Consider the following 8089-nt stretch of genomic DNA (forward strand, 5'->3'; position numbering starts at 1 on the left):
TCTCCGCCCCCACTCCAGTCTGACCTATCACCCTCACCTTGACCTCTTTCCACCTATCACATTTCCGACGCCCCTCCCCCAAGTCCCTCCTCCCTACCTTTTATCTTAGCCTGCTGGACAAACTTTCCTCATTCCTGAAGAAGGGCTTATGCCCGAAACGTCGATTCTCCTGTTCCCTGGATGCTGCCTGACCTGCTGCGCTTTTCCAGCAACACATTTCCAGCTCTGATCTCCAGCATCTGCAGACCTCACTTTCTCCTCAGAACTATAGACAGTATGCTAGCTCCAGCCAATGGTTAAACAGTTCTAACTCACCTCTCTGCTCTTATATTAATATCCAAACTTCTTAATCGTGCTTTGTACATTTTAGTACAACTTAATTCATGATATCTACCAGAAACTAAGGATCCAACACTGAGCCCTATGGGACTCGGCTGGTAATATCCTTCCAGTAATAAAACAAATCATTTACTCTGCAAATACATATTCACTATCATGTGCTAACTTTCAATTGTTTTTACCCTTGCCAAGAAATTTTGAAATTGGCAGATTTAACAACAATACTTCATCTTTATCAGCCAAATTTGACATTTCCTAGCTGTAATCTTATCTTTGGTCAAATTTTTAGAAGACTGTTGCAACACAGTTGCAATGGACCAACTCAGAGTCCAGGGAGTTCCGTGGGATCTGAATTTCACGAATACCATCAAGTCAAGTTAATTTTTTCTCAATTCACAAGGTCACATTTGAGTTTACTGGCCGAAGTAGGAATGGTCACTGATGATTGTATAACATGTGAGTGTGATGGAATACTCCCCAGTTATTTGAATGAAGTGCAACTCTAACTAAAGAACTTGAATACCACTTTGGTGAGAACAGCCTGCCAGATTGACATCTCATCTGCTACCTTACATTCACTCACTCTGCTACTGATGTATATTCTGCACACTGCCACTATGCAAGATACACAGCAGCAACTCCATCAAGCTGCACCCATCAAATCCACAAACTCCACCGCTTAAAAAACTCCACCTGCAAGTTTCCCTCCTAACCACGCTACCCTGACTTGGAACTTACTACTTCAGTGCCAAAATGCATAAAAATCCTGAAACTCCCATCCCAGCAGCTGTGAGTGAACTCGCACAAGATAAATTGCAGGGGTTGAAAACATCCATTAATGTCCAAGTTAGTATGGGATGGGAAGTAAATGCTAGCCGAGCCAGCAATGGCCCCATTCTAAGAAAGAATATAGTAAAGTTCTGCGGTTCACAAGGGATGTGAAGCGTGCACATCTGCTTTTTCCTGGGAGTAAATGTGCAAATACTGGGAGTCACCATGGGCAAAACGTATCAAGCAGTTATGCAAATTTGCAAAAGGGCAGAGATGTAAACAGTGGGACTTTACTGTGAATAAAAATGTTTTATTCTTTATCCATTTTATTGCTAAAGTAATTGTAACAGCAAAGAACTACTCTACTCAATGTTATATGAAATCTTTTGCTTTAATATACAAGGTTTGGTGAACTACCTTGGCCTAGATATTGTACTGGGCTATGATAGGGTTGGTTACAGTTGGATCCGTCCCCACCTTCTATGATCTCAAACCCTAATTCTGCCAGAATAAGGGAGGTCATTGGCAGGACACCAGATCAGTAATGGTCTAATGGGTAATTATAGAAAAATGTATATAACAACATAAGAAAATGCTTTAAAGTTAGCATTCAGTTTTACCTTGTAGTGGGATGTTTACCATTAAAATCAATTAAAGGGATCACAGTAATCTATTACAATTATTTAATTTCTTCTAAAATTTAACCACTTTGTGGTTTTACAAGTTTAACTCAGAAACACTGCTTTAATTTCTGCATGATCTGCCATTTTTGTTATGTGTAGGTTTAGGAAGAAATTCTCATTGTTAGCACTCATGCACAACCTATACTTCACTTGTCAAAAGGTCATACTAGGCCCCATTTGATTGGGAATCTAGATGTGAACTGTATTTCTGATTACTATTAACAGATACCGTTAATAGGCATGTGATCTTCAGCAAAGTGAAAATGAATTGTTAACACGATGGAAAGCAAAGCAATATATTAAGCTCAATTAATTGTAATAAGTAGTTTTGATGAACTGAAGAAAGCAAGTACAACTGACAACGGGAATGGCAGGGACACAGGCATGGAAGAAATTAAGTCAATATTCTCAGTAATTACAGGAAAAGTAAAAAAGGACAGCTATCAAGTGCAATGCAAGTTACATTATAATGTGCTGTTTCTGACAAATTCATGCCAGAATTTGAAATTTCAGTGAAAGAGGAATCTGCAAAGCTCACATTGCTTGGTGGTCAATGTTTGTTAAGTAATTGTTAAAAAGAAACTTGAAATACAAAACAGTGCCTCTAAAGCCATGCTCATTGCTTTTCAGTCATTTTGCTTCAATAGCATTACCAAAAATCCTAAATTGGTACTATCCAATTTCAAAAATCTGTGTCACATTTGGGACCAGTTGTGCGGCTATTATGAACTGACCAATTTGCCTTCAATTCCACAGACATAATTAATGGTAATTAATTCTAACAATTGGTTATGAGGTGCAGCCAAAACAATGTTTTTCAGTTCATAACAAAGGAAGATTCCTGGCCAATTACATATTCTAGTGACCATCTGATTTTAATCCTTCCACCATTGTACGTAACTGATTGTTCTTGGTTGGACTGGCTTTCTTTGCCTAGCTAGGTAGCAGTCATTATTATTGGCACCTCTGGAGTAGGCCATACTCTGGAATTAATACCTTAACCTTCTCCACCTATCTCACTTTTTGTCAAAAAGACACTCCTTTAAACCTGTTCTATCCTATTCCTCCTGTGACTCAGTATCATTTTGTTTTGTAATGTATTTTTAATGTACCAACATATTGCAATGTATTTCATAAATTATAAATACAGGTTAAGTAGATAATAGTGAGTGAAACAATTACTTGGTCATAACAGCCAAGGAAAAATTGGGAGATCATAAGCACTGAAGTTTTGCCATCTTATTCTTCAGAATCTGACTGCAACAGAGTTACATTTACTATATACCCTTCACTAACAAGTTCTCAGATTTAAGATGATGCTTGCCTCCACTACTGATACAAACTTTACGTCCAAAATCTGTTTACTTCCGGTATTTGTAGCTGGTAAAATGTTTCCAATCAGCTCTATTTATCACAATTTACTACAACCAAGAATACAAGGGTCTACAATTTCTGCTGAGCTGCTCTGGGTTTTTGGGTGGAATGTTTGCCAAAAATCAGTTAAATTTGACCCTTTGCACTGACTTAAGAGCAATTTACAATGTGTGACTCAAGTTTGAGATCTTTGAGCTAATTTAAAATAAATAAAGCTTTACAAATTGGCTACTCACTGAGATCGAGTTATCATTGAAAGACACTATTTAGCTCATTTTAATGTCTCTTCAATATAAAGCTTCACCAACTGCGTAAGAACATTTTTGGTATGCAAAGATATCCACACTATATTCAAAGTTTGTGAGAAGATTTGTAGCTTGGGTGCTCGTTGTTGTGGTTCTGTTCGCCGAGCTGGGAATTTGTGTTGCAGACGTTTCGTCCCCTGTCTAGGTGACATCCTCGGTGCTTGGGAGCCTCCTGTGAAGCACTTCTGTGATCTTTCCTCCGGCATTTGTAGTGGTTTGTCTCTATCGCTTCCGGTTGTCAGTTCCAGCTGTCCGCTGCAGTGGTCGGTATATTGGACCCAATACTCCTAGCTGAGTTAAATTAATTGGCCCAAAACGTGGATCAAGTCAAAAGCTTTTGTAGAATAGAGAAGGGGAAAATACATTGAGCTCTTTTGATGTTTCAGCTGGTTCATGTCCATTTTGTAATTAACAGACAATTACAATATAAAATTAAACCAAGGAACATCTTAAGACTTGCTTACCTCCTATGGAATGCATTACATACAAAAGGCTTATGAATTGTGTAGGAGTATTGAGCCTCAGGCGACTGACTGTGAGGAGTTTGCACGTTCTCCCCGTGTCTGCGTGGGTTTCCTCCCACAGTCCAAAGATGTGCAGGTCAGGTGAATTGGCCATGCTAAATTGCCCATAGTGTTAGGTAAGGGGTAAATGTAGAGGTATGGGTGGGTTGCGCTTCGGCGGGGCGGTGTGGACTTGTTGGGCCGAAGGGCCTGTTTCCACACTCTAAGTAATCTATTCTAATCTAATCTAATCTCATCTCATCTCAAGGTGAGGGGGCATTGATTGATAGGCTGTGGAAATACGAAATACTAGAATAGTATTCTTATTTCTATGGGCTACTAAAGGGGAAAATGTTAAAATAAATCAGAAAAGATTTCAGTCCAATCAATAGTGCATGAAAATTGTAGAATACCAATATTTTTGCCACAAGACAAAACATAGGATGTTTTACTGTCCAAATGAAATACGTAATGATTCATGCAACAGAACATGCACCGAGACACAATTTGATTTGTTCTTCAGTCACTTCACTTTTTAAAACTATTTTTCCAAGGGAAATGATGCAGGTTGTAAACTCTTTCAAATATTATTATAGAATCATAGAATCCCTATAGTGTGATAAGCTGGCCATTCAACCCATCGAGTCCACACCGACCCTCCAAAGAGCATCCCACCCAGATCCACCCCATCCTGTTACCCTGCATTTCCCATGGCTAATCTACCTAGATTACACATCCCCGGACACTGGACAATTTAGCACGGCCAATTCACATCTTTGGACTCATTAGTAATGAGAAAAACAAAAGTAGCGGTCACAGAGTACCTTCTTGGGCAATAATTCATAGCACTTAATACACTAGATTCTAGTTAGGCAGAATATGCATTTAAAAGATATAGGAGCAGAATTAGAACATTTTGCCCATTAAGTCTACTCTCCCACTCAATCATGGCTAATGTTTCTCAACTCCATTTATCTGCCTTCTCTCCTTAACCTTTGATCCTCTTTCAAGAGCCTTTCTAGCTTGGCCTCCACAGCCCTCTAGAGCAATGGGTTTCACAGATTCACCACCTTCTGGTTGAAGAAATCCCTCCTTATCTCAGTTCTAAAAGGTCATCCCTTCACTCTGAGGCAATGTACTCGGGTTCTAGTCTCTCCTACTGGTGGAAACATCTTCTCCATATCCACTCTATCCAGGTCTCTTCAGTATTCTATAAATTTTAATCATATGGCCCCCATCCTTCTAAACTCAGAGTACAGACCCAGAATTCTCAACCAATCCTCATATGGTAAGTCAATCATCCTTGGGATCGTTTTTGTAAACCTCCTCTGGACCCTCTTAAAATCAGCACCTCCTTCTTCAGATACAAGGCCCAAAACTGCTCAATATACCAAATGAACTTCATACGACATCTAGATGCCACAAAGCATACTACATCCAGGTTTAGTTCTAATGTAGTCAGAGTCTAATGCTGTCATATGAAACTCTCGTTTACGGGTCTGTTAATGGTTTAGTAAACTTATGCATTAATGTGATGGTACCATACAAATTAGGAAAACTTAAAAGTTAATTTGTGATCTTGCTAAGCCAGGGCAGCACTGCCAAAGGTCAGCTGCCAAAAACTTCTGTACATTGTACTTTTCACAATTGGACAACATACAGTAAACTTATAAGAATGTGGAAAGAGGAATTGTCAAAGGCATGGTTGAATAGAAAGGTCTTGGGAGCATACAACAAGGCAGCTAAGTAGAGAGAACTGGGTGCAGAATAGTAAATTGCAGGAGCGCACAGGGTGAGCATACTGGCTGAATAAAGGGCCACCAATTCCTAAGTGAAAGGAATGAAACAACATCCAGCATTAGAACAGGTGAAAATTGGATCATAAAGGGATCATTGACATTCAGTGGAACGAAGCAGAGAAACAGACAGAAAGAAAGAGACAGAGATTGTAACTAAAAAGACTTAACAATGGATATATTGGGTATGAAGATGTGAACGTACATTAAATAGCACATGTTCTGAAATATTATTTATAAAACGTTGTGGAAGGTTCATGTTTGAAAGTGGGGGAACTGGCAAACTCTAGGTTAGAATGAAGAACTCAATGGATTCAGATATCAGTGAAAAAGACCAATGAGGACAAAAGCATACAATATTAAAGCAAACAGGAGGTAGCTGAACAGTTCCTAATTCTACATGAAACCATGGTTTATATGACGAAGGCAACAGCATCAATGTCCTCAGTCTTTCCAATATTCAGTCACAGGAAAGATTTGGCTCATTCTGATGTTGTTCTCGAGTTCTTTGTCCAATATAATGACCAAACAATTTTACATAGATGACAAGGTGGGTGGATATTATCAACATATTTGCAAACTGGCCTTGCGGTTCAAGAAAATATCACTGAAGGGGCAATATTTAAATAAGGAGTCACAAGAATAGACCTGGAAGAATATTGATGATAAACATGTGAACAGCCATGTAATGGCCTAATGACGTCAGTTAGGGACAATAGAAGAGAGGGCGCTCACCTGCAAGTCAGGTTACTATTTCAAGTTTCATTCCAAAGACTTGAATAAAATCCAGACTAACATCAGTTCTGAAAGTAATGAGTGCATTCTGCGAAGAACAAGGAAAATGTACAGCCCAGGAACAGTCCTTTGGCCCCCCAAGCCTGTGTCAATCCAAATCCACTGCCGAAACCTATCACCCAATTCCTAAGCATCTGTAACCCTCTGCTCCCCACCTACTCATGCATCTGTCCAGACGGACCTTAAAATGAATCTACCCTGCTTGCCTCTACTAGCAATGCATTCCAGGCACCAACCACGCTGTGTGAAGTACTTACCGCGTGTATCCCCCTTAAACTTTTCACCTCTCACCTTGAACATGTGACCTCTCATTTGTTGAATCCCTCACCCTAGGAAAAAGCTTATCTCTATCCACCCTGTCTCTACCCTTCACGATTTTGTAGAATTCAATCAAAACCCCCTCAAATCTCCTTTTTTCTAATGAAAACAATCCTAACTTACTCAACCCTTCCTCATAGCTAGCACCTTTCCTACCAGGCAACATCCTCATAAACCTTCTCTGCACCCTCTCCAAAGCTTCCACATCCTTTTGGTAACATGGCAACCTGAACTGTACACAGTTTTCTAAATGCAGCCGACCAAAGTCTTGTACAATCTGCCAGCTCTTATCAATACTCCATCCGATGAAGGCATATGCCTTCTTGACCACTCTATCCACCTGTGCAGCCACCTTCAGGGCACAATGGACCTGAATTCCCAGATCTCTCTGCTCATCAACTTTTCCCAAGGTTCTTCCGTTTACACTATAGTTCGCTCAAGAATTAGACCTCCCAATATGCATCACCACACATTTGCCCAGATTGAACTCCATCTGCCACGTCACCTACTCCACCAGTCTTCGTGCTGCACTATTGGAAGTGCTGTCTTTTCAGTGAGACATTAAGACTAAGATTCCTTCTAACGTTAAGGTAGACTTTTAAAAATAAAAATAGGGATCAGATGGTGCTGCAAATGTTAGCATTTATCAAACATCTATTTTCATCCTTCAAGAATGAAAAGTTTTTATCCTGCGATTACAACTGAAGGCAGTTAAAGACACCCACATTACTGTGTGCGTGTAGTCACATATAGGACTGAGTATAAATGACAGATCTACTTTCATAAAGAATAAATGAAGCACATGGGCTTAAGACAATGCAGCATTTCAGTTACCATTACTGATACCAGCTTTTTAAAATTGGATTTTGTTATAAATCGGTCTTTTGCCACAATAGAAATTTATGTTTAAAATAAAATAAATCTAGAGTTAAAGATTTATTTAATTAGTTGAATTTAAATTGGCTGGTGATTCTCATGACTGCTTTAGCAAAGGAACTTGCACAACTGGCATTGCATTTCTTGCATTAAGTGAATTACTCTTCAAAAGTATTTAATTTTACATAAAATGCTTTAGAATATGCCAAAGGAAAGATGAAATGGAAGGAGTAAAACTTGTCACAACAAAATGGAGTTTGGGCAAAAGTCATGGTAGGATTTTCACATATGCTATGCTGCTGAAACATGTGACAGGACAAGAATCAATA

This window comes from Chiloscyllium plagiosum, chromosome 14 (genome assembly GCF_004010195.1).
Source record: "Chiloscyllium plagiosum isolate BGI_BamShark_2017 chromosome 14, ASM401019v2, whole genome shotgun sequence".
NCBI classification, from domain to species: Eukaryota; Metazoa; Chordata; class Chondrichthyes; order Orectolobiformes; family Hemiscylliidae; genus Chiloscyllium; species Chiloscyllium plagiosum.